This window comes from Hypanus sabinus, chromosome 10 (assembly GCF_030144855.1).
Source record: "Hypanus sabinus isolate sHypSab1 chromosome 10, sHypSab1.hap1, whole genome shotgun sequence".
Lineage (NCBI taxonomy): Eukaryota > Metazoa > Chordata > Chondrichthyes > Myliobatiformes > Dasyatidae > Hypanus > Hypanus sabinus.
Window position 1 is genome coordinate 39,783,663 of NC_082715.1, and position 27,692 is coordinate 39,811,354.

Genomic DNA, 27,692 nt, shown 5'->3' on the forward strand with positions numbered 1-27,692 from the left:
CAGATGCCTTGCAATTCCCATACCAGAAATGATGCAGCTGGTCAGGACATTCTTGACGGTGCTCTGTAAAAATTGGTTTGAATGGGAGGGGAGATTTACTCACCCCAGTCTCCCCAGGAAGTCAAGACACTGCTATGCTTTCTTGACCAAAGTGGTTGTGTTGAGGGACTAGGTGAGATCATCCATTATGTGAACTCACAGAAATGTGGTGCTCCTTACTCTCTCAATGAAGAAGCCTGCACCTTCCTAAAGTCCGTAATCATCTTTGGTCTTGTTCATGTTGATGTGCTTACACCGTTCTATCAGCTGCTCTCCCTCGTCCCTAGACATTGTCTCATCCTTATTGATGAGACCACCCGTTATTGTGTCATCTGTGAACTTGTTGATTTAGTTTGAACTGGATGTTGCAGTACAGTCATGTCTCAGCTGCAGGCTAAGCATGGGGTGCACCTATAAGGGTTAACACATGGGGAATGTTTGATAGCCTTGGGCCTGTACTTAACTGGAACTTAGAAGAATGGGGGGAGGGTGATGTCATTGAAACCCATCAAATGTTGATAGGCCGAGATAAAGTGGATGTGGAGAGGATGTTTCCTATAGTAGGTGAGTCTAGGTCCAGAGGGCGCAGTGTCAGAATAGATAGATGTCCATGTAGAACAGAGAGAAGAAATAATTTCCTTAGCATGAAAGTGGTGAATCTATCGGATTCTTTGCCACAATTGGCTCAGAGGGCCAAGTCATTGTGTATATTTAAAGTGGAGGTTGATAGTTTCTTAATTAGTTAGGGCATCAAAGATTATGGGCTGAACAGAGGGGAATGGAGTTGAAAGGTTTTATATATCAGCCATGGTGGAATGGCAGAGCAGACTGTGGGCTGAATGGCCTAATTCTGCCCCTATGTCTTGTGGTGTAGGCAACCTTTGGAACCATCAACAGCTAGCAGAGTTGATGTTATTTTATTTACCACAAGACTGGTCGGCTGTCACTGCTGGTCAAAGCTTGGCAACAATGTGCTGCTTGAGCAATTTTTTTGGACCGACTTTAAGCATTAGAACAATACTGAGTTCATGTCACTGAAACAACTGTAATTGCCTTGAAATGACTGTTGTTTTCAGCAGAACAAAATTGTGTCCTGCTGGCCCCACCATGTGTTGTTTGCTATGTGCTGTGGGCCTTTTGGAATGCAATCTGGGTATTATGTATGAGTTGGTTGAAAAATGCAAGTCCCATTACAGATCTCAATATTACAACATAAGCTGAGGCTCTTGAGATTTGTTCTTTGACATTCCCATCGGTCTTTGAGAAACTCTCAGGCCTTTGAAAAAAGACCAAAGCAGAGGAAGTTTATTATTTTGAATTTTGCAATGTCTTCAGAATGTATTGAACGACAACAAAAGTATATACAAGAAGATGTGGAAGATTATTAATAAGATAACTTTATAGTATAAAAAGCAGATGTTATGAAGTGACAAAAGTATGTGTGAAGCCATTCCAATTCATAGTTTGAAAACAGGGAATCATAACTTGGAGTCCCTTGGTTGTAATAAGTTTATGGGTAAGCATGTGTAGCTGAGTGCACATCTGCATTTGATTCAGTAATTGTCCTTGCTGATTCAACAATAAATTGATTGATCCTCGGAAATGTCATTGCAATTTTAAAAGAACTGGAGGTATTCTCTGAGAAAGTTACTTGGGCCATGTCCATGACTGCTGAAAAGCTTTGTTGGCTGCTTCTTTCAATTTCCACAATACTTGACAAGAATTACATTTGTTGATAAATGATGTGAAATCATGGTCCAAACAAGTGCTTCCATTTTAATTATTTCTGTGTGTGCAGTATGAACTTTCAGTATGAAACTTGCCAGAGTAATACCACTCAACAATGTTACATGAAACGGGGCATTTTATAAATTGCTTATATAACAATTTATTGTGATGATTGAGGGATGGTTTCCGTTCTAAATTTAAATGATAATTAAGATCTATTCCTCCTTTCAATATCTCATTGTAATTATCTTTTTCAACACCTGGGTTTCTCTGGGTCTTGTCTGTCATTTTCAAAAGGCATTCTTTAATGTGTTGTTCCCACTTCCACTTCAATTAAAAGAAATACCCATCCTTGTTTCTGCAGCTGCTGCAGGTATCATTGATTTTGGTGTGTAGTATTGTTAGCAGTGGCATATAATCTCAATATGGTAGAGAATTGACTGAAGGAAAGACGAGTGGATTTCCCAAATTCCAAACATTTATTCCAGTGTTTTCTTCTCGGCGTGCTCACTCCCTCTGATAAAGTAAGGCAGAAGAGTGATTGGTTCTCTTGCCCGTTGTTCACCATGCAGTTTAGTGATATGCCTAAGCCAGATTGAGGTGTCTTAGTAAATAAGGATGGCTTTGGTTGCTGATCTTTCATTCCCTATTAGGACTTTCTTACACTTTCATCCATTTCACATGGTTTGAAATGTTGTGATTTGGAATGAATCATACAATACTTTATAATTCCTCAGAGTGATCTGAGCGCTGCTATATTTTCCAAACTCTGCTGCACTGAAGGTGGGTTTTTTCCCTATCACTGGTCATCGATGATTTGAAACACCCTTCAAGCAGAGGGACCCTATCTCTCATTGCAAAAATATATTGCTTCAGTTCAGTTTCAGCTAAATGATGTGCTTGCACTGTGCTTCTTGCAGTCAGAAAGTTCTTCTTTAATTTAATTTAATTTAAGAGATAAATATGAAACATTTTTGAAAATTTGGAGCCCTTATTTACAAAAGACAGGATTAAATATATAGATGCTCTGAAGATGAAACAATTGGTTATTAGGGGAAAGAAATAAATATACATATTAAAGTTATTATGAATTCCATGGAGCATGTGGAGATCTTCCAACAACCAGGCATTCTTTCTTTCTTTCTTTCTTTTTTTTTCTATAGGGCAGTTAGGGGGGAGGGGGTAAGGGGAAGGGGGTATGGGTTATATACATTGTTTTTTCATACTTTGTAACCATTTAAAAATGCAATAAAAAAAGTTTTAAAAAAAAAGAAAGTTCTTCTTTCTGCTCGTGAGGATTATCAGATTATCCTTGTTTACACAGCAATGTCCCATTTTGTATGAGCTTTGATCTCCTGTGGCCTGGAAAATTTTGGCTAAATCGGTGGGGTTTGGGGCAGATTGAATGACAGGGCAGATCTGAGGGGCTGAGTGGTCAGCTCATGCTCCTGTTTTCTTTCCATCCAAATACTTTGGGTGGTTTCATTCAGGAACTGAATCGCTTTTGCATGTGATGTACTTCTATTTTTGTTGATAATTAACTGTATTTTGGCATGGAATGGTCTAGATTTATAATTAACATTAATCCTGCCAATATGTCTTGTACCTGTGTAGTAGGCATGATTTGTAACTTTCATACCTTGGAGACCTTGTGATCTCCATACCATCATGTGCTTGTTCTTCTATCTTGGGCCCACTTGCTGTTGGAGTGTCATACCCATTCTTGCCATTTTTCCTAAGATTGCTTTGTTCCAGTTTTTCTAGTTTTCAGCCTTCATTTGCAGCTGATCCAGTGCAAGATGAGGGACTTCTGCATGCTTGTTCTTGTAGAAACATTGCTCCAGGACAACATCCCATGCACCATCAATCTTTCAGGCTATGCCAGTCAAGGAATTGTGCTAATATATTTTGTGACTGTGTGTGCTTCTGTAACTGTGTGTTACTCTATGTATATACTGTGTATGTACCTTGTCCGTGGAGGAACGCTGTTTCATCCAGCTGAATATACAGTATGTGTATGGTTGAATGACAAACGTGAACTTTTCACTCATTTTGGCACTTGAGAATATGTGGGACTGGCCTGGGCTTCCAATAGACTCATAATAAATAAATAAATAAATAGATAGATAGTATGTGGCTTGTACTGTGTGATATCCAAGTGTCTTTGAATATATCATTGTACCTTTTCAAAAGTATATAAAGACCATAAGACATCAGAGCAGAATTAGGCTACGTGACCTGTTGAATCCACTCTGCCACTCAATCGTGGCTGATCCTTTTTTGCCCTCCTCAGTCCCACTCCTCGGCCTTCTCCCTGTAACTTTTAATGCCATGTCCAATCAAGAATCTATCCAGCTCTGCCTTAAATACACCCAACGTCCTGGCCTCCTGCCTGGATCACAAATCCACTACCCTCTGGCTAAAGAAATTTATTTGCATCTTTGTTTTAAATAGATGCCCCACCATCCTAAGGCTGTGCTCTCTTGTCCTAGACTCTCCCACCATGAGAAACATGCCTTCCACATCTACTCTGTCTCGGTCTTTCAACATTCGAAAGGTTTCAATAAGATCCCCCCTCATCCTTCTGAATTCCAGTGAGTCCAGACCCAGAGCCATCAAACCTTCGTCATATGATAACCCTTTCATTCCTGAAATCATCCTTGTGAACCTTCTCTGAGCCCTCTCCGATGCCAGCACTTCTTTTCTGAGATGAGGAGCCCAAAACTGTTCACAGTACTCAAAGTGAGGCCTCATAAAGGCTCAGCGTCATATCCCTGCTCTTGTATTCTACACTTCCAAGTCCCTTTGCATCTCAGACTTTTGGATTTTCTCCCAATTTAGAAATTAGTCCGCACATTTATTTCTTCGACCAAAGCACATGACCATGCATTTTTAAGGTGTGACTTTGTAGCAGCACTGCTGAAAATATTACATGTAATCATCTTCAGCTGTCGTGACTAGATCTTCCCAACTAATCTGGAGCAAAGAACGTACTGGAAGAAATCAGGCTGCAAATCCTAGCTGCAATCATTGCAACTTAATTTTGCCCCCACAGATGCAGCTTGCTCCACTGAGTTCATCCAATGTCCTGCTTGTTTTTTTTTTGTCTGGAATCTGCAGTACTCTTTGCATTCATTTACAGTGAAGGTTGATAATGTTGATGGAACCACTATCACAGTACCTAGCTGACATACAAACGTAGTTCACATAAATAGTTTCATCTGAAGTTCCCAAGCAATCTGTGGCAGGATTGATCCCTATGTCAACGCACCTTCATTGAAAATAAAGTTGGGAAGAAGATGTGACTGGTGGGTTGGTGAGCGTGGTGAGGCTGGCAGAAATGGTGTGTTGGATGTGGAAACTAATGCAGTAAAAGGCAAGATCCAAGGGAATTCCGTTGCTGCTGTGTGTGGGGAGAGAAAAGGGTTGAGAGCAGATATACATGCAGTTACAGCAGAGGGGGTGGGGAGGTCATGTTTCCAGAAGGAGGACATTTCAGAAGCCCTGGTACAGAAGGCAAAGCAAATCAATGTAAACCCAGCATTTGGACCAGTGGTCGAGGAGGGAGTGGTGAAAATGAAGTTGTTTGGTCCTGAATTCTAGGACGATCTATCAAGCAAAAGAATAAAATGCTTTATTATGTGATGTACCACATAAAAAAAATTTAGATCACTGAGAGTTTTTTTTCCAAAACTTGGTGAATACTTTTCGGGGAATCAGTAAGAGGCAATTGGGTGTCAAAGCCTGCAACTCTGTGAATGTCAAAAAAGCTTTACTTCATTTGCCAATATTTGCCATCTTCATGAGGTGGTCCCTAAAGGGGAAAGCATCCATCATCAAGGACACCCAGCATCTGAGGCATGCCCTTTTTGTTGCTGGCATCGGAGAGGAAGTATCAGAGCCTGCAGATCCACATTCAACATCTTGGGACCATTCCCTGCCTCGGCACCATCTGATTTCTGAACGGTCCAGGACCCTTACCTTGTTATTCCTCTTTTGTACTATTGATTTATTTTTTGTGACTTGAAGTAATTTTTATATCTTGCACTGTACTACCATCACACAACAAATTTGTTGCCTCTTGTTGATGACAATAAACCTGATTCTGATTCTAGTTATGGGTGGAACAGAGTACGGTGCATGATGCTGAAGCTTTACTTCTATAAGTGTAGTCTGATCTGGTTTTGATGACTGAGCTTTGTATCTGTGGTAAATGGTCTGACAGATGATGAGGTATATGTATAGTTTTTGAGGATTAAATAATACACTCAGTTTGTATAATTTATAAATATTGCAGCAGTTTCTCTGGAAGCGTCCAATGGGGCAATTGTTGAGAATAGCAGAAATAATTATAACTTGTATTTCATGAACTGAAATAACTCTCGGGCACAGATTAAAATGACAAGATCTCATTATTTAGTCTTTAATTTTTTTTTATTGTTTTGCAGTTCTGACCCAGTGACTAACACATTGCCGATTCTGCTGATTGGTTTGCTGGAATTTTAGTATTATGATATGGTCCAATGTATCCACGAGTGTTGCTCTGGAAGAGGTTACAAAATAAATTAGTTTATTATGCTATATCTAAAAAAAAACTGAGGAAATGGTGGAATCTTTGGTAGAATTCTAATTAAGTGTTCAAAGAATGTCACAAATTGCTGGTACTAATGAATAGTTTGTGACGAGAATATAATCCTCCAGTTGATAATTGGCATGTTTTTATGGATCATATCAGCAAAACAATAGAGCTAGTCATTGACTTCAGATGGGCAGGCAGTGTACACGCTTCTGTTTACATCAAAGTGCTGAGGTTGAGAGGGGTGAGAGCTTCAAGTTCCTCGGAGTGAACATTACAAAATGCTGGTGGAACGCAGCAGGCCCGGCAGCATCTATAGGGAGAAGTGCTGTCGATGTTTTGGGCCGAGACCCTTCGTCAGGACTCGTCAGTCTGTTCTGATCCAGCCAAGTTCCCACAGCCAAAATATAGCTCAGCAATGCCTCTCGCTCAGGGTGAAAGAAACTTGGCACGTCCCCATTGACCATCACCAATTTTTATTGAAGCACCACAGAAAGCGTCCTATGTGGATGTGTCACAGCTTGGTAAGGCAAATGCTTTGCCCTTGACTGCAAAAGTCTGCACAGAGCTGTGGACACAATTCAGCACATCATGGAAACCAACTTCCCCTCCATCGACTCTGTTGATTCTTCTCACTGCTTCAGTAAAACAGCCAGAAAAATTAAAGATCCCACTCACCCTAGACATTCTGCCTTCTCTCTTATCCCACTGGACAGAAGATAGAAAAGCCAAAAATCATATACCAACAGGCTCAGACACAACTGCCCTGCTGTAATAAGACTATTGAGTGGTTCCCCAGTACGATAAGGTGCACTCTACACCTCTCAATCCATCTCGTTTTGGCCTTGTACTGCACTTTCTCTGTAACTGTAGCACTTAATTCTGCACTGTTATTGTTTGATCTTGTCTTGCCTCAATGCATTGTTGTAATGAGGTGATCTGTATGAACAATATGTAAGACAAATTTCTCACTATGCCTCAGTACATGTGACAAAAAAAAATCAAATTACCATTTTTGTGTAATGAATGGAAAAATAGTTTTTGTTGCATTATGGTCTTCAATGTTACACACCCTTTCCCTCAATTTACTCGATGTTGTACTAGCGCCGGGAAGGTAAAAGCAAATTTCACCATTGATGTTTCCTTTGCTGAGAGGTATGAAGTATCTCTCTAGTTATTAGCAGTGATTCACATTTTAAGATCTTGCCTTGAACCTTTTTTAGTCAGAAGTCAGTGTACCGTCAGTAATGGCAGGTTGATATAAGGACTTAATGTTGCAAGTGTAGAGTATGAGATCCATTCTCACATTATGCCTCACTGAATTAGTTGGTCATCAAGTTCAGTTGTAATTTAAAAAAAACTGAGCCTCACCTCCACCAGACCTCTGACAGGACTGGAGCTAATCTTCAAAACAAATCTGAGACACAGCCCGCGGCACGTACACTCCAGAGCCAAGGTCATATCAGCCTCAGCAGAGGAAATGTGAGTGATGAATGCAGCAGTGTTGCTCCAGGGCCAAGGTGCAAAACAAAGTGCCAACAGTTACACACAGCATGTATAGCACGCATTGTTCTGACAGCGGAAAAACACACAGTCACAAAGAAGTATATATATTTGTAGACTAATAAATTACGAGTCTTCTTCCACTGAGCAAAAACTGGATGGCAGCACCGACAGGAGGGACCAGTCCCAACCCAGTATGGGCTCCAGCTCTCTTTCACTATGGGTCTGGCATCTCCTTCCTTGGACAGCTGCACAGGCCATCCTGTGGCATGAGGGCTTGGTCCGTGCAACAACTCAGGCTTCACAGCTTTCCTGCCGTCAGTCTCACCAGTGAACTGCACTTCAAGTATTCAACATTACCAGTGTGCAACAGGGATGTGTTTTGGTGCCCAACTTTGCTGCAGATGCAAGCCAAGCATAGCCTGCACTCACATTTCCTCTGCTGAGGTTGGTATGACCTTGGTTCTGGAGTGTATTTGCCACAAGCTGAATTTTGGATTTGTTTTGAAGATGTTCCAATTCTGCCAGAGGTCCTTTGGGGGTGAGGCACAGGTTTTTAGCGAGAAAGATAGTAGGGCGAGGAGGGGTTGTAGGAGCATCTTCACTGAGATTGGTCCATTAATGAACTTCACTCAACTTCAGTTACCCCATCATTCCCACAACCTATGGACTCACTTTCAAAGAGTCTTCATTTCATGTTCTCAATACTCATTGCTTTTTAATGTTTTGTATTTGCACAGTTTACTGTCATTTGCACAATAGTTGCCCCTTGGGCATGGTCTTTCATTGATTTTAATATGGCTATCGGGTTGATTGAGTATGCCTGTAAGAAAATGAATCTCAGGGTTGTATATGGTGACATATCTGTACTTGCCCAAGCTGCAAGTCTCTCCTCTTCACACCACCGATGTTGTCCAAGGGAAGGGCATTATAACCCATACAGCTTGGCACCGGTGTTATCACAGAGCAGCGTGTGGTAAAGTGCCTTGCTCAAGGACAGACACGCAGCCTCAGCCAAGGATCGAACAAGTGACCTTCAGATCACCAGACGAACGCCTTAACCACTTGGCCATGTGCCAACACTACCTGACAATAAATAAACACAAAGGACTTTATTAGTACTACAGTTTGGTGTTTGGGATAGCATCAGGCCTGCAGTCTGGCAAAGGGCAATGGGCCGGTGCTGCAGGGGATTCCAGGGACTCAGTGTTACCTGGATGACATCATTGTCACCGGCAAAGATGATGACAAATATCTTTCTAACCTTAAACAAGTGCTCACCGGGTTACGAGAAAATGGGCTCAGAGCTAATTGACAGAAGTGTGAGTTTTTCAAAAGGGAAATCTCATACTGTGAACAACAAGGATGGCTTACACATGTCTCAAGACAAGATAGAAGCGGTGCTTAAGGCACCACCACCTGAAGATCTGTCTCAGCTGAGAGCATATCTTGGACTAATGAACTATACCCACTAAATGCACTATTACAGACAGGGAACAATGGAAGTGGACTGAGAATTGTGAGAAAGCGTTTCAAAAAACTAAAAGACTCATAACTTCAGAAGGGGTGCTCGCGCACTTTGACCCCTCCTTACCAATCTGACTGGCGTGTGATGCCTCGCCCCATGGGATAGGAGCTGTGTTATCGCACAAGTTTCCAGATGGCTCAGAAAGAACGCTAATTTCAGCTGAACGCAACTATGCACAGATTGACAGAGAGGCCCTAAGCCTCATGTGGGGAGTCAAGAAATTCAGTCACTACCCGTGTGGTCAAAAGGTTACTCTGTTGACTGACCATCAGCCTCTCATGTCAATCTTCAACTCAAGGTAAGGCTGCAGCGATGGTCTCCTTTCTTTGAGGTCACATGCATGACATTGAACACAAGGGGACCAAGCAACACGGCAACCAGATGGTTTGTCAAGTTTACCACTGCCAACTTCAGAAATAACTACACAAATGGATTCAGCAGAGGTCTTTCACACAACAGTAGTTGAACAGTTACCAGTGACAAACAGCCTCATTGAAAGAGAAACATGCAATGACCTTATGTTGTCGAAGATGTATGACATCACGGTAAAGGGATGGCCAGCGCGTGGTAACACAGTGTTTCCAGCCTTCTCAGCGAGGAAGGAGCAGTTGTCAACTGTCGGGAACATGTCGGGAACTCTAATGTGTGGTTCACTGGTTGTGATTCCTCCCAAGCTACGCACCGGAGAGCTGGAGGAACTGCACAAGGGACACCTGGGTACTGTGAAGATGAAAAGTCTTGCCTGTGCCTAAGTGTGGTGGCCAGGAGTTGATAAACAAATTGAGGACTTGACCAAGAACTGCTCTGGATGTCAAAAGATCCAGAAGACACCACCACAAGCCCCTGTCCATCCATGGGAGTGGCCCTCATCACCATGGCAATGAGTGCACATTGACTTTGCTGGACCATTCATGGACTCTAACATTTTAATCACCATTGATGCACATTCCAAATGGCCAGAGGCCATCAAAATGAAGACAACCACATCGGAAAAGACCATTACAGTTCTGAGGGCCATGTTCACCAGGAATGGCATACCAGAACAAACCTGCACAGACAATGGATGACAATTTGTCTCTGAAATTACAAAGCTTTGTGAAGAACAATGGAATCAAGCACTTTACACCTGCCACTTACCATCCATCCACAAATGGCTTGGCAGAAAGATTTGTGCAGACATTCCAGAAAGCCATCAAGGCAATGGACAGCAAAAATCAACCACTGCAACACAAGATAGACAGCTTTCTCCTTGCCTATCGTAAGGCAGTATATGCAACCACTAATCAGACTCCAGCGCCGATGTTTCTGAACAGGAGCCTGAGGTTCTGCATGGATCTTCTCAAACCAGATGTACGGCGTGATGTGGAGAACAGACAGTTCAAACACTTGAATGCTAAATCAACATGGAGCTTCAGAGTGGGACAGTCAGTTCTTGCGCGTGATTACCAGGCTGCAAAGTGGCAGTTGGGTACAATTTCTGCGATAGATGGGCCACTGATGTGTACAGTGGAGGTGGGAGAGTACATATGGAGATGTCATTGGACCAAATCCTGGATGCTCAGGTGAAAAACACAACAACACCTTGCTCGGACTCCCCTGGCATAGAAGCAAATACTCCTGATGTGACCACATCAGCCTCATCTACAGACAAGCCTGACTTCGGTACTGATAACCCACCTGATGTACCTGTGGAGACTCAAAGCAAACGTTTCAGGACAGGCATTACCCGGGGAGGCAGAAAAGGTGGTTATGATCATCATCAGAGGCACAGCAATCTCCTCCCTCGTCTCCCATGGTAGCCTGGGGTACATCTCACCCAGTTCCAGTGACTTATCCATCTTGATGTTTTCCAAAAGCTTCACCACATCCTCTTTTTTAATATCTACATGCTCAAGCTATTCAGTCTGCTATAAGTCATCTCCCCAGAGTCTTGAGCTCTAAATGGGTCTTAGACCAAAAGTAAAAAAAAAAGGCTTGTTATAATTCGATATTAAGTTACCTTGTTATAATTTGTAAACAAATGGAAGGCATTTCTAAGTTAAGGGTAAATATATTTGTTTAGCATGGTGCCCCATTTAAAAAGAAACAGTTGATACACTATTACAATAAAAGGGGAGGAGTGTACCGGATAGCCTACATTATAATAAGGGACTACTTTATGTTTTAGTAACACATCGTTGCAGGCGCTATTAGGTGCGTATTGATCTGTATGTGTGTGTCAAGTTTGGACCCTACCAGTAAAGAACCATGAAACTTAGTTCCCATCTCCAGCATTTTTATTAATAACATAGTTGTGTAAACAGGCTACATACACAACAAAGGCCATGAACTTGGTCAACAGAGAGTGCACCATCAGGTATGTCAAATGTTGTAGTGCATAATTGGTCCATTAATTACTTTTTAAAGAAGGTGAGTAATTTCTCCTCATGCGCAGAGGCATCATCACAGAATGTAAGAAACGGACCTGAGAGTTGTTCTGTTACTTGTGACTAGCCATTAGATAAGATCAGTTTGATGATGTTTGAGCACCCTAAACATCTGTGATGGTTGGAAACAATTTTATTCTGTTTTGCTCTTTACATACGCAGCTTGTTCTGCATATTTTCATCAGTTTCTGTTTTTATTTAGAAACCTATTCACCTTCTGGGAAGTTTTATTCAACATTTTCTGAGATTGGCATAACTTGTATGTCTAATTTCTGTGTATTTCTCGGTCTGAAAGTTCCCATATTAATTTTGGCCAACGTTTTCTTTTCTAAAGGTCCTGAGAAGTTACTGCAGTCACTTCTCTGCCAGATTATTCTTGCTTTCAACGTTCCTTTTCCGTGTCATTGCCTTGGTCCCCCTCTCTCAAAATCCTGCTTTTCAACTTTGGTGCTTTTTGGCAAAATTTACTATTCCTTGGCTATAGTAGCCACGATGTGTGTTCACAGCTGGACCACATTTCATTTCAAATTTTGCTGAAGAATTTTTTTGTAAGCTATGCTTTTAATTACTTAAAAGCTAGTCACCGCTGGTTTATGTTATTTCTTAAACATAATTTTCCAATCTACCAGTGCCAATGTGCTTCATATTTTCATAGTTGGTTTGAATTTAAAGTCCAAGTTCCAGATTTAATTAAGTACCTGAAACCCTTATATCAAGGGTCTGTCACATTGTGATCACACTTCTATAAAGACCCTTTGACTACTAAATTACAAACTCAGCCTTGCGCATTGCTCCATGGTAGATCTGAAGCAGTCTTGTGCATAGTGGGTTTGTCAACATGGTGATCTTGAAAGAAATAAAAATCATAGAACTGCAGATTTGAAAAAAAGGCAAAAGATGCAAGTGAGGCAACACACACAATATGCTGGAGAAGCTCAGCTGGTTGGGCAGGATTTATAGATGGGAATAAATAGTTGACGTTATGGGCCGAGACCCTTCATCAGGATTGGAAAGAAGTCAGGATAAGAAGGTGGGGGAGGGGAGGGAGAAGTATGAGGTAGCAGGTGATAGGTGAAACGAGGAGGGAGTGAAGTAAAGAGCAGGGAAGTTGATTGGTGGAAGAGATAAAGTTCTGGAGAAGGGGGAATCTGATAGAGGGCAGAAGACCATGGAAGAAAGGGAAGGGGGAGGAGCACCAGAGGGAGGTGATGGGCTGGTAAGAAGAGGGTGTGTGATGGAAGCAAGAATGGGAAATGGTGAAGGAGAGGAGGTGAAGTGAGGCAACGTTTGTGAGTTTGACACCATTGGAGGTCGAAGACCTGTCATCAAATTGAAAACGTGAGAAAACAGCATTAAGCACACCATATTTATTCCATCTTTTAGTTTCAGGCATGTTCTATGTCCTCCATTTGTACCTATTTCTTCAAATAGTATAGAAACTTGTAAAACTAGACAGCTCCATCATGGGTACTAGCCTCCGTGAAATCCAACATTATGGATCTCCACCACCCAGGACCTGCATCTCTTCTCATTGTTACTGTTGGGAAGGAGGTATAGAGGCCTGAAGGCACACACTCAATGATTCAGGAACAGCCACTGCCACCCGATTTCTAAATTGACATTGAACCTATGAACACTACCTCAGTACTTTTTTATTTGTTTCCTTTTGCACTACTGATTTTAACTTTATTATATCTGTAATTCAGTTTTTTTCACTATATGCATTGTACTGCTGCCGTAAAGTTAACAAGTCCATGACATATGCCAGTAATATTAAAACTGACATTGATAAACAGTGGAGTAACCATAATTTACAAATATATGCATTGAAAGCAAAGCTGCTTGACCTGTTGAGCCTGCTCTGCCATTTAATAACATGATGGCTCATTAAATTATCACTTCAGCTCATTATTCACTTCTACCCACAGTGTTAAACGTTTCACCTCCATGTTTATCAAGAAAGTATATCTGACAGTGCCTTAAAAACATACAAAGAATGTCCTTCCACCCACCTGAAAGGAAGAAGGGGGAAAATACATCCAATTAAACATTAACTCCTTAGTTTTAGATTTACCCTTAAATCTGCTTTTCTGCTCTTTTAAGACCTGCCAAGATCTTGATTGTATAAACAGTGTCTTCTCTCCTTCTAAACTCTAGCCACTATGGTCTAGTCTATCCAATGCAGTTTTAATGAAGGGTCTCAGACCTGAGCTGTTAGATGTTTATCTTGCCACAGATACATACTGATATCCTAAGCTATATCAAAAGCACTTTTGCCGTTATACTCCATGCATTCTAAGTTGCATTCTTTAATTAATGAGACTGGTCCAAAGGACAGTGCTGCAGACTGGGGTGGCGCCAGAGTGTAGCAGTTATTGTTATGCTATTGCAATACCAGTGACTCGGGTTTAGTTCCATGGCTGTCTGTAAGGAGTTGGTGCGCTTTCCCCGTGTCCATGTGAGTTTCTTCTGGGTTTTCCCCATTTCCTCCCACATTCCAAAGACTCGTGGGTTGGTGGGCTAAATGGCCAGAGGGATGTAATTGGTCGGCTCGGGCTTATTGGGCCAGAAGGGTCCATTACTGTGCTGTATTTCTCAATGAAATGTCAGTTCACTAATGCCATTTGTGGCTGAAGCAAAACCTCCCTACATTTGCAGTCGATTTCCCTGGGAATAAACAATTTCTTTTGCTGGCCTTTCTCAGTACCTGATTTTTTTTTTTCTTTTGAATACTTGTCCTTTTGCCCAATATGTGGTTGGACATTTGGATCAAATTCTTGCATCTGTGTCTCTAATAACTATCAGAATGTTTGTTAATTTCTGTTTGTACTGTTACGAAAGCTTCATATCTTCAGAAAAATAACCATTTTTTAGCAACACGCACAAAATGCTGGAGGAACTCAGCAGGCCAGGCAGCATCTATGGAAAAGAGTAGAGTCGATGTTTCTGGCCAAGGCCCTTTGGCAGGACTGGAGAAAAATAAGCTGAGGAGTAGATTTGAAGAGTTGGGGGAGGAGAGGAAGACACACAAGGTGAAACCTGAAGGGAGAGGGGTGAAGTAAAGAGCTGGGAAGTTGATTGGTGAAAGAGTAACAGGGCTGGAGAAGGGGGAATCTGATAGGAGAGGTCAGAAGGCCATGGAAGAAAGAAAAGGGGAAGGAGAACCAGAGGGAGGCAATGGATGGGCAAGGACTTAAGGTGAGAGAGGAAAAAGGGGATGGGGAATGGTGAGGGAGGGGGAGCATTACCGGAATTTTAAGAAATCAATGTCCATACCATTAGCTTGGAGGGAACCCAGATGGAATATAAGGTGTTGTTCCTTCAACCTAAATGTGGCCTCATCATGACAGTAGAGACTGCTCTGGATAGACATATTGGAATGGGAATTGAAATTAAAATGGTGGTTACTGGGAGATCCCACTTTTTCTGGTAGGTGCTCAGCGAAGTGGTCTCCCAGTGTGTGTTGGGTCTCACAATATGCAGAGGCCACACAAGGAGGACCAGGCACAGTATGGGACCTCAGCAGACTCACAGGTGTTTTAATTCCACTTCCCATTATGATATGATATCTCTGGCCACCTGCACTGTTGTGATTGGACCACACTCAGGTAATGCCCCCATCCCCCCTCCTTCAACTGTTCCTCATTCCCTTTCCCCTCTCGCACCTTGTTTCCTTGTCTGCACATCGCCTCCCTCTGGTTCTCCTCCCCCCTTTTCTTTCTTCCATGGCCTTCTGTTGTCTCCTGTCGGATTCTGCCATCTCCAGCCCTGTATCTCTTTCACCTGTTGACTTCTCAGCTCTTAACTTCATCCTCCTCCCTCCCAGTTTCACCTATCACCTTGTGTTTCTCTCTCCCCTCCCCCACCGTTTATATCTACTCCTTGTCTTTTTTCCTCCAGTCCTCTGAAAGGCTCTTGGCTCAACGTTGACTGTTCTGCTGTACTGTACTCTTTTCCATAGATGCTGTCTGGTTTGCTGAGTTCCTCCAGCATTTTGTGTGTGTTGTTCGGATTTCCAGCATCTGCAGATTTTCTCATTTCTTAGCAACATTTGGCAGCATACTCTTACGTTTATGTGCCATGTCCTTTTCTAACCATGATAATAACCACTCTGGTTACTATTGCTCCTTCCTTGTCCCTGCACTGCTGTCTTTGGCTTTTTGATTCAATTTCCTCTCACGTGTATTTTGTACATTACTTCTGTTTACCTGCAGCTCTGGTTATTCAATTTAGCGTTGCGTTGGTAGCAGCAGATTCAAATTACTCAAATCGTGGACTCCAGCTTTTCAATTCCCCTTCAGCTATTCACTCATATCGCTGCAATAGCCGTGGGTGTCAGTTGTTTCCATCAACTCCTGGATGTGATATTTGGAATGCATTTACATGCTCTGTTTGCCCTGTCTTAATAAAATTAATTCATTTATTTCGTTTATTTATACAGCTGCTGTTGTCTTTACTGAAGTTTCTTACTTGCCAAAGTCCAAGTTCTCAGGGCAATGAATTCAGTGGCAGAAACACATTGTGCTTTGTTGGGATGCACGGATTTATAGTGCCGAACACTGTCTGAGTCAGGTGATGGTTACTTCATTGAATCCCTTCCAGCGGGTTGTTACAACAACTGCGAGAGTGGCAACATATTTGCTTCACACTTTGGATTGATGGCTTACAATAAACCACAAGGTTAAGGAAATTTAAGTGTAAAACAAAATAAAATTTAAGTGCCTCTTCACTCACCAAAGTGCACACTACACAGACACTGCATTCTTTGGGTACTATATTGCCATGCTAATATGCATTTAGACATCTTTATTTCACAGGCTGATTTTTGCACAAACTTGTTTAGCTTTTTGTTTACATAGCCATCACTTCATGTGTTTTATTATCTGACTTTCAAGGAATGCATATACTTTGGTCATATTCCAACTTATGTGTGTTACTTTTGGCATTTTCCGTACAACAGGTATGATGTGTCTTAAGTATGTTAGAAATGCTATTTGGAATAAATAACATTCTAAGGTTAATTGTTATGCAGTTTTAAACAAAAGATCAAAATAGAGTAACATCTTCTAGTTGCTGACCTAATTATGTCTTTTGGTCTTGAAGCATAGTATGTGTTGGCTGTGGTTTCAGGTTCTCACAAAGGCAATTTTTAATGTAATGAGTTTCATTTTTGTGACTTAAAATGTATTTATTGAAAACTGAAGCTCTATTTTCTAGAATGTGCTTGGGTTTAATCTGGACCGCCCTTAAACATTAGCTGGTGTCTTGCCGGAAAGAATCATTGCAAGTTGCCAGAAGTATTTATTTTACTTTTATGCTACTATTCTCCAACTGGGGGTACAGGTTGCCCTAGAGTGTAAACTCGTATTTCAATTGCTCAATGAATTGATCTTTTTGAAATGACACATGGGTCTTTATTATTATAAAGATCAATAGGAAGTTCTTTGGTCTTTTCTTCAGTTGTGACGGGAAGATAATTTCCTCAAGCGCCAAACACAGCACAGACAAGATGCTGTCCTTTAATTTTAAAAAAAACACATCTTTCCCCTCAGGGATGGATATTTTAGAATTTCTTGAGTTATTATGTAGAGAAAATTGTGCAAATGAGGTGTGGAAAAAGATGAAAGAGAAAGTAGGTCTATCTTGCAAAATTGTATCTATCATTAGAAATCAAAAGAAAAAAATATATTTCAAAAGCAGCTTCTCCTTTGAGTGCTGTGGAGCTTATTTTGAATTTGTTGTCTCAATGTTTTTAAAATAGCCATCTACTATTCCACTTAATGCATTTGAATGTGGGACAATAATACTAACAAGTAAATACAAATACCATTCTTCCTTCTAGAAATCTATAGACAAATAACATTTCAAAATACTCCCTCGTGTCCACTGGCTGCAGTCCCTGCACAGAAGTGATTGTGAGATTCTGATATAAGATAAAAAAACTGTTTTATATTTTTTGCAAGCATTTGCTACAGTGCCTTTTTTTTTGGAGCTGTATTAGGGCAGTGTTTATACAGAGTCAGGTTTGATTCTGAGTTCGCTATGACAATGCCAAAACATTAGACCTTTCTGCATTACGGTTGATTTTCAGGCAGAATGATTTGATGACTTCCATCTCCACTGTAGGCACTGTAGCCTGCTGCATTTAGCATTCCAAGTATTAACAATGGTTGAAATCAGAGGGAAATCAGCTTAGTTCTCAACAGTGGGCTGTATGCAGGGTAAGCAATAATTACCAAGTTTTCTTTCTCCTTTCATTTTGTCTGTTTGGAAATTGCCATCTCCGTAATCAATAAGACAAAACCAGCCAAATATTCTCTTGTGTCCCTCTGTAAAATCCTGTCCGTGCGAGAGCTATTGGCTCTCCAGCACGGTCGATGCCAGGGCACTTCCCGAGGCCTGTTCCTGCTTCTGACTCCAGGGCTAGCACATCCAAGGCAAGGGTTCATTGAGATGTTAGAGTCATCTTTCCAGCAGTAGGCTCGGCCATGGCCAGTCAGCTGTGGATCAGTGAGTGTATGTTACTCCTCCAACTTAAAATTAACCAGAGCTCAAGAGCAGACCTTGTGGGATCTCTTCAGAAATCCCAGCCAGAGAAGAGAAAAAGTTAGAGTTCAGAATGTCATCATGCATGTCTGGTAGAACAGAATATATCCAGGGTATTCAGAAATACCATGATTGTGACCATCTTCTAGGAAGGAGGCATCCAATTCTGGCAACTGCAGAGTAGTTCCCTTGTTATCAGCTGCAAGGAATTCATCAATAGGCTCTTCCTTAACTAACTTCCCGTGGTCGAAAATTCTGCTCATTGAAAGGGACGGTGAACAGGATCTTCACCACATGAAACCTCCAAGGAAACTGCAGGGAGTAGAGCAGGCATTAAACATGGCCACCAATCTCACTAAAGCCTTTGACTCCGTTAATTGTGAGGGACTGTGGACTACTCGTATTCCAAATGCAGCTGACCATAGAAGTTCACTTCTATTTTATATTTGCTCCACTAACATATACAAGCCTTGGTACAAACAAAAAGTCCACAAATTATTGAATATTTGTGAAGGTAGATGTCAAGCAATACACAGTCATGCTTGCTGCAGCATTACATCGTGCCTCGATTGGCATCCCAGAGGAAAGGAATGAATTTTCCGAAATGGGAAATTGTTCAACCTGGATAAGAAGCGTCGGAAGGTCAGAAGCTGAGCTGCAAAGCATCATCAATTTGTCTACTGACGCAAATGAGAAGATGGGCCCTCCACTTCTCATTCACAAGATCAAAGTACCCCTGGTCCCCTACACTATCCTCTTCCAACCCCTTTCCTCGGCAATAAAGATTCTCAGTGAGATCCTTGAAAGGGATGTCAAAATGCTGCAAACATTGGAAATCAGTAAAAACAGAAAATATTGCAAGTACTGTACCCAGCAGGAAAAGCTGCCTCTGTGGAAGAAAAATCAGAATTGATGATTCAGGCCAAAGAACCTTGTGATCCTTCAACAGACTGAGAAAGGGACAATGAAACCAACTTGTTTTTTCTGCTTTCCCAGTTCTGAAGAAAGACTCTTGATCTGAAGCATTAGCTGTTTTGCTTTGCACTGCCTGACCTATAGATTGGTTCAAACAGTTTTAAAAAATTAAATATGGATGCATGTGATATCACATACATCGACTGTACTCTTTTCCAAGATGCTCTCTGGCCTGCTGAGTTCCTCCAGTATTTTCTGTGTGTTGCTGGGATTTCCAGCATCTGCAGATTTTCTCTTGTTTGTGAGCACATTTGTAATGTTGGTTTCCTTACACAAAGAATGCTTGGAGGAACTGGCGAGAGTGTGCCAAATGAGCTGCATTGTTAGATGTTTGGCTGCAGTTTCAAATGAAACTAAAAGCTGCTGAATGTGTCTGTTAATTGAGTAAACAATGAAAAGTTATATAGTTGTTGCCAAGTATTCCAGTAATTCAAAAGGATTATTAAGTGGCCTTATGATCTTATTGAGTAGTGCTGGTATTTAGTGTTCCTGTGATCCTAAATGTGCATGGCTGCATGTTTTTAAGTGAGCCATTTAATGAATATTTGTGCAGATAAGTGCGATAAGTGACCTGTCGTGAAGAAATTTAGTCCATTTGATAAATATAAAGTGCTTTTGGTAATGGCCTTGAAAAGTGAAAGTGCTGCATACAATGAGAGATAATACACATACCTTTGAAAAGTTAGATGAAAATGATCAAATGGACATGAATCCATTAAGTTTGTGGTTCTAAGAAGCTCTTTGTTGACTGAGTTTGAGAACAGAAACAGTTTGAGTCTCTCAGCTAGCTTGTGGAAGCGAAAGTGTGGCAGCATTGTATGGTGGCAGAACTGAATCACACTGGATTTTTGCAAAAGATATTAGAGGGGTATGAATGACCTTTTGTGTATGTGTGATTGGAGAAAGACGGGCATTAAGGCTGATGAGAATTTTTATCACCTGAAACACTGTCTTACAGCATAAGCATATTCAAGTAACTGGGTAACAAAGGATCTTTTAGGTTAGCAGCATAAAGTAAAGTGATTAATTATTTAAAATAAATTTAACTAACTAATATTTAATTTGTCAATAATAGTAAACAAATATTCAGAAAGGAAAGATCATGCATGCTGAGCTTTCTTTTTTGATTATGGTTAAGCTCGATGATTCTGGGGGCTTGGACTTCCAAAATGACCAGAAGCCATTAATTAAAGTCGAAGTAGGATTCGGATAATGAATAGGTGATTCTGGAGAATGGGAATTGGCAGGTAATCATTGGGAGTTTAGTTGAAAGTTCAAAGTGAAATTTAGTAAAGTACATGTATGTCACCATATACAAGCTTGAGATTTGTTTTCTTGGCGGAATACTCAAAACATCTATAATAAAATAATAACCATAATGCCATCAATGAAATGCTGCACCAACTGGGCATTCACCCAGTGTAATTTGTGCAAATACAAAAAAGAACGAAGTAATAGTTAGACTTCTTCAAGGAAGTATCAAGCAGGTGGACAAAGGAGAGGTAGTGGATGTCATTTACTTGGATTTTCAGAAGGCATTTGATAAGATGCTGCACATGAGGCTGCTTAACTAGATAAAATCCTATGGTGTTACAGGAAAGATACTGGCATGGATAGAGGAATGCAGGAGGCAGCAAGTAGGAATAAAGGAGGTCTTTTCTGGTTGGCTGCCTATGACAAGTTGTATTCCTCAGGGATCAGTATTGGGACCACTGCTTTTCACATTGTTTGCCAACAATTTGCATAATGGGATTGATGGCTTTTTGGCAAAGTTTGTGGATGATGCAAAGATAGGTGGAGGGGTAGGTAGTGCTGAGGAAGCAATGCAATTGCAGTAGAACTTAGTCAAGTTGGAAGAATGGGCAAAAAAGTGGCAGGTGGAATATGGTGTTGAAAAATGTATGATGCATTTTGGTAAAAGGAACAATAGTGCAGACTGTTATATAAATGGGGAGAAAACTTCAAACATCAAAGGTGCAGAGGTACCTAGGAGTCCATTTGCAAGACTTCCAGAAGGTTAATTCACCAAATTTGTCTGTGGTAAAGAAGGCAAATGCAATGTTGGCATTTATTTCAAGAGGAATAGAATATAAAAGCAAGGAGCTGATTCAGAGGCTGTATAAGATACGAGCCGGGCCACACTTGGAGTATTATCAACAGTTTTGGGCCCCATATCTTAGAGAGGATGTGTTGTCATTGGAGAGAGTCCAGAGGAGGTTCACAAGGATGATTCTGGGAATGAAGTGGTAAATAGATGAGAGTTTGGCAGCTCTGGCCCTGTACTCACTGGGATTTAGAAGAATGTGGGGGATCTCAGTGATAGCTACCGAATGTTGAAAGGACTAGATAATGTGGATGTGGAGAGGATGTTTCCTATGGTGGGGGTATCTAGAACTAGAGGGCACAGCCTCAAAGTTGAGGGGTGACCTTGTAGAACAGAGGTAAGGAGGAATTTTCTTAGCCAAAGAGAGGTAAATCTGTGAAATGCTCTGTCAAAGACTGCGGGAGGCCAAGTCCGTGAGCATATTTAAAGCGGAAGTTGGTAGATTCCTGATTTTTCAGGGCATCAAGGGATATGATAAGAGGGCAGGTGTAAGGGGTTAAGTGGGATCCAGGATCAGCCATGATGAAAGGGTGGAGTGGACTCGATGGGCTGAATAGCCTCATTCTGCTCATGTGTTTTATGGTCTTGTATCACTTCCCAGCTCTTGCTCCATCCCTTTCATTAACTCCTTCATTACTGACTATCTCCCCTCTATCTTTCATTTGAGATGGTCTCCTCCTTAAATGTTGACAGCCAGTGTCCCTTTTTCTGATGCTGTCTGATCTGCGGACTTCATCAGCGTTTTGTCTGTTACTCGAGATTCCAGTATCTGCAGCATCTTGTGTCTGCAGTAAATGGTAAATAGGTTTATTATTGTCACATTATCAATCAAACAAATTAGAACATTACAAATACTACTGCAGTATTAAAAAAACTGTATTAGTTCCTAATAGTTAACAACATAAGAATTCATCCAGTGTTCACTAGGGTAATATGTCAGCCAGTGTCAAATCTTTTTGTGGCATATTGGCAAGGGTCTTAAATTATTTAAAGTCCAAAATAAAGAATAAAATTGTCAAAAATCATTGCTTTATGAAATGGTGTCTGTTGGCCCAGATAGATAAAATAACATAAACAGAATCAGAATCAGATTTATTATCACCGGCATGTTAACTTAGCAGCAGCAGTACAGTGCAATACATAATATAGAAGAAAAAAAACACAAAATAAAATAACAATAATAAATAACTAAATCAATTACAGTATACATATATGGAATAGATTAAAAATAATGCAAAAAACAGAAATAATATACATTAAAAAAGTGAGGTTCAAGGGTTCAATATCAATTTAGGAATTGGATGGTAGAGGGGAAGAAGCTGTTCCTGAATTGCTGACTGTGTGCCTTCAGGCTTCTGTACCTCCTTCCTGAATTTTAACAGTGAGAAAAGGGCATGCCCTGGCTGCTGGAGGTCCTTAATAATGGAAGCTGCCTTTCTGAGATACTGCTCCTTGAAGATGTCCTGCGAGCTTTGTAGGCTAGCACCCAAGATAGAGCTGACTAGATTTACAATTGCCTGCAGCATCTTTTGGTCCAGTGCAGGAGTCCCCCCATACCAGGCAGTGATGCAGCCTGTCGGAATGCTCTCCATGGTACAACTATAGAAGTTTTTGTGTGTATTTGTTGACATACCAAATCTCTTCAAGCTCCTAATGAAGTACAGTTGGCCCTCCTTATCCGTGAGGGATTGGTTCTGGGACCCCTTGTGAATACCCAAATTTGTGGATGCTCAAGTCCCTTATTCGACCTGTCTCTTTGCTGTGAACCTTAGGACCCAGCAGAACCCCAGACCTTATTTAACCTGTCTCAGTGCAGTGGACATTAGGACCCGGTGTCAGAGCTCTGAATCCGCAGTGTTTCTGTTCACAAAAATAACCACGATCACGATTGAAAATAAAGTGGAAATAACAAAGCGATCGGAAAGAGGTGAAACGCCATCGGTCATTGGAAAAGAGTTAGGCTATGTTGGTCAACGATCAGAACAATTTTAAAGGATAAAGTGAGAAAGGCTCTCGCCCGGTGAAGGCGACAATTATTACTAAGCAATGCAGTGGTTTAATTATTGGGTTTTGGGTTTTTGATCCTCCACATCAACCCAGCACAGTGGGGAGTGCCCTCGGGAGCGGGCTGTCACTGGATCGAACTTGGGAACTTCTGTTCCTGACCCCGGCGCTGAAACATATGTTCTCAAGTTTTTTATATGCATAGACAGGTAAAATATATACTATATACTAAGACAAACGTTTGACCAACTGATGCTAACTAATACTGGATGTACCTGTTCCTACTTACTTAGTAAGAGAACTTCCATTTTTTTTCGATCCTGATAACTCCTGATAAGCATGATAACTCACGCACATCCTCCCATATACTTTAAATCATCCCTAGATTAGTTATAATACCTAATACAATGTAAAGGCTATTTAAAATAGTTGTTACACTGCATTGTTTAGGGAACAATGACAAGAAAAAACAGTCTGTACATGCTCGATCAACATGTGCTGGAAGAACAGTTCCGGGTTTTCGCGATTTGCGGTTGGTTGAACTCGCGCATGCGGAATTCGCGGATAAGGAGGGCCGACTGTATAGCTGCTGTCTTGCCTTCTTTATAACTGCATCGATATGTTGCGACCAGGTTAGATCCTCTGTGATCTTGATACCCAGGAACTTGAAACTGTTCAATCTCTCCACTTTTGATCCCTTGATGAGGATTGGTATGTGTTTCTTCATCTTGCCCTTCTTGAAGTTCACTATCAGTTCTTCTGGCTTACTGACGTTGAGTGCCAGGTTGTTGCTGCGACACCACTCCACTAGTTGGCATATCTCACTCCTGTATGCCCTCTCATCACCCCCGAGATTCTACCAACAATGGTTGTATCGTCAGCAAATTTGTAGATGGTATTTGAGCTATGCCTTGCCACAGAGTCATGGGTATAGAGAGAGTAGGGCAGTGGGCTAAGCACACACCCCTGAGGTGCACTAGTGTTGACTGTCAGCAAGGAAATGTTATCACCAATCTCCACAGAATGTGGTCTTCTGGTTAGGAAGTCGAGGATCCAATTGCAGAGGGAGGTACAGAGGCCCAGGTTTTGCAACTTCTCAATCAGGATTGTGGGAATGATTGTATTAAATGCTGAGCTAAAGGTGACGAGCAGTATCCTGTTTGTGTGGTCCAGGTGGTCTAAAGCTGTGTAAAGAGTCATTGAGATTGCATCTGCCTTTGACCTATTGTGGAGATGGGCAGATTGTAATAGGTCCAGGTCTTTGTTGAGTCAAGAGTTTATTTTCTTCATGACCAACCACTCAAAGCATTTCATCACTGTGGAGGTGTGTGCTACTGGGCAATAATCATAAAGGCAGCACACATTATTCTTGTGTGGTTATTCCATACACACAAGAATATTGTGAATAAGTATACACAAGTGACGCAATTTAGAGACAGTTCACGTGAGGCATGGTGTTGTGTCTAACAGCCACACAAGAGCACGTGACTGATGCTGGTTAGAAACTGTTTGGCAATAGTGTCTTGTTGTCCCCATTAAGCAGCATTCTGTCCCAAATAAAGGTAGAGACTTCTGCTATGTTATTGATTAGTTTTTGTTCTTTAAGAATTTTCCCAAATAAGTGGATGCCCTGATATTGCCTATGGCTTAATTAACTGGAATCCACTGTAGTTTGCTCAGCTTGCAAAGAAATTTTAAATAGATTCTGTTTTGTGCAGGGACTGGAAATTTTTTTTGATATGCGTACATATGGGGTACTTTCAAATAATACCATGGGTGGGTACAATAATATTATGTTTGGTAAGAATTGGTAAGGTTTTTCCTGTGTGGTCTGTTTTGTACTTTTTCGTGATATCATTCCGGAGAACGTTGTCTCATTTTTTAACTGCATTGTATTTGTGGTTTATAAATGACAATAATCTGAATCTGAATCTGAAATGGCACATTTAAGATGCCACAGCCAACAGCTTTGAAATTTGCAGTCTTGTAAATTCAGCGACGTCTGTATCCTGTAAACAGATAAAAGATTTTTTGTCTGTCACATTAACGTGTTTTATATTCATCAATTCAATTATTTTCATCGTCAATACGGTAAGAAACAGAATAGTCAAGCAGACCTGCCCTTTACAAGTCCATATTGGCTGCCGCTAATTAATCCATGCTATTGTTTACGTGCACCATTAAAGACCTTTTTAATACATTACATGGATACTTATTGAAAAATGGTAGTCTCAGAGAATAGCTTTTGGAAGCAAAGAAATTTTCAGTTCTTTCACTTAACAACTCAAGGTTCTTGATTAATTCACACAGTTAATGGGTTGACTTTGTTCATTTATTATAAGGATCACCAAGGCCATCACCCTTGCTTTTTCCCTTAAAAAAAGTTAAGTTTGTAATAAATTATCTTGTTGTATAGCTCTGAAATTTGAACATTGTATCAGGAAGCTGTCAGTTGTATGACAATATAGCTTTAAAATTGCTTCTGCTTGAAAATGTATTAAATTAAAATTAAGTTGTTAAATACAATCTGAATCTTCAAGAGGAATAATTTTACGCTCCAATATGGTCCTCTGCAAATTACTTTTGACGCTGTAGAATTTCTTTGTCTGCAGCATTTTGACTCTTGAAGTTTTCCCACAGGTATTTTAGTGAAAAATGAATTGGGACTTTTAAAATGCAATGTATTCATAAAAGTCTTAAACAATAGCACAAAGGTTAATGATGTTTAAAATGCTCATGAAACAATTATTAACTGCAGAATGTAACAAGCCATTCCCCAGCCTGACCCAGTGAATTTGAAACTACCTCCATCAGATTGTTGGAATAAGTTTGATCAAATGTATAAGAAAACTGTAGCTTAACATTAGTCCTTTTCTGTGTTTATAAGGACAAGTGTGTTCTAATCATTTTGGTAGGTGGAGTAGTCACCCTTTTTGAGAGATTGAGGCAAACAAAACAGAGCTGCTAGATTTATTGGAAAACCGGTAAACAAGAACATAAAGTCATGTGAGATTTGCCAAATTTAATTGTTACAACCTGTTAAGAGTCTGATTTTGAAAAAAGAGGAATTTGCTCATACCACAAGAACAGAATAAATTTTGTCCCTGATTTTTCTACGTGAATCTGGTTAGAGACTTGCACTGCAGTTTTCTGCTCAGGAAGTCACCAAGGTATGTTTCCATAGTTATCGTTTTGCTCAGGAAGTCACCAAGCTATGTTTCCATAGTTATCATTCCCTTCTATTTTTGCCACCAGGATAGAAAACCCAGACTAGACAATTCACGTTTGATTTTCCTAAAATAACTAGTAAATCGATCACGGACCTGGGATAACAAATGCCTTATTATGTTTGGTTGGTCAAGCTTGTTAACACCTCAGCCATCTTCTCCCCTATTTCTACAGGAAGAAAACCTTACACTGTCATGTACATGAGTGTACTTTGTTCTAACACTTAATGTTTTGGGTCAGTATTCCAACATAGCAATTGGGTAAATTGTTACCTTTTGCGTTCTGCTTCAGAGATTTTCTGGCTAGCATTTGAAGCTCTGAAGTGGAAGCTCTGAATATAAAATGTGAAATTATTTAGAATTAATTTTCTATCATTACTTTAAATCAATTATTATTCTTTGGCAGGGCACCAGGTTTTAGACAACTTACTATTTGGAATTTTTCTTGTTGGATTGTAGTTGTTAGGCAACAAAATGAATAGAAACTTGCAAACCCAGTGTTTTCTTTAGTATTTCCAATGCTATTTGCTAATTCTGGATTCACTATAGCTGCCTTTTGAGATGGATAATCATGTTTGACTAAATCCTCTTTGTAACGAAGTTAAATGGCACCACACACAATTGCTTCTGTATGTTCTGCAAACACACAAGGTATGAATATTCAGCATTCTGGGCAGTGTCTGGAAAGAGAAACCAATAATATATCACATTTTTGTCCTGTCATCCTGTCATAATGGTTAAGCCAAACAAAACAGTAACTACCACCAAATGATTCTTGGACATATTTAAATGATTGTCAAGAAACATAGGCACTGCTCCAGGAGTAAATACAGTACAATGAAGAAAGCATTAGTGTGTGTTTTAAGCAGATTCCTTTTGCATTTGACACAAGGATGTGTCTGTTGGATGAAGAGTTGGCATGGGAACCAGGTGTCACGATTTAAGCTGAAGGATAGCCCACTAAAAACAGGTGTAGTGGAATGTTTTTCCTGAGGGTTGTGAGTCTTTGGAAATGTTTTAAAAAGGCAGTGGAAAC

General features: G+C 40.7%; 1 protein-coding gene across 5 annotated transcripts in view; it reads left to right on the forward strand.

Moving 5' to 3' along the window:
• The window catches only part of LOC132400603 (dystrobrevin beta), a 488,265-nt gene that overhangs the window by 37,362 nt on the left and 423,211 nt on the right, over window positions 1–27,692 (forward strand). The window contains exon 1 of one of the 5 annotated variants that reach the window (XM_059981726.1): window positions 27,608–27,626. The exons of the other annotated variants lie outside the window; for them this stretch is intronic. The gene's annotated coding sequence lies outside the window, so the exon portion shown is untranslated. Of the gene's footprint in view, window positions 1–27,607; window positions 27,627–27,692 lie in introns of those variants that run through there. 5 annotated transcript variants of the gene reach the window in all.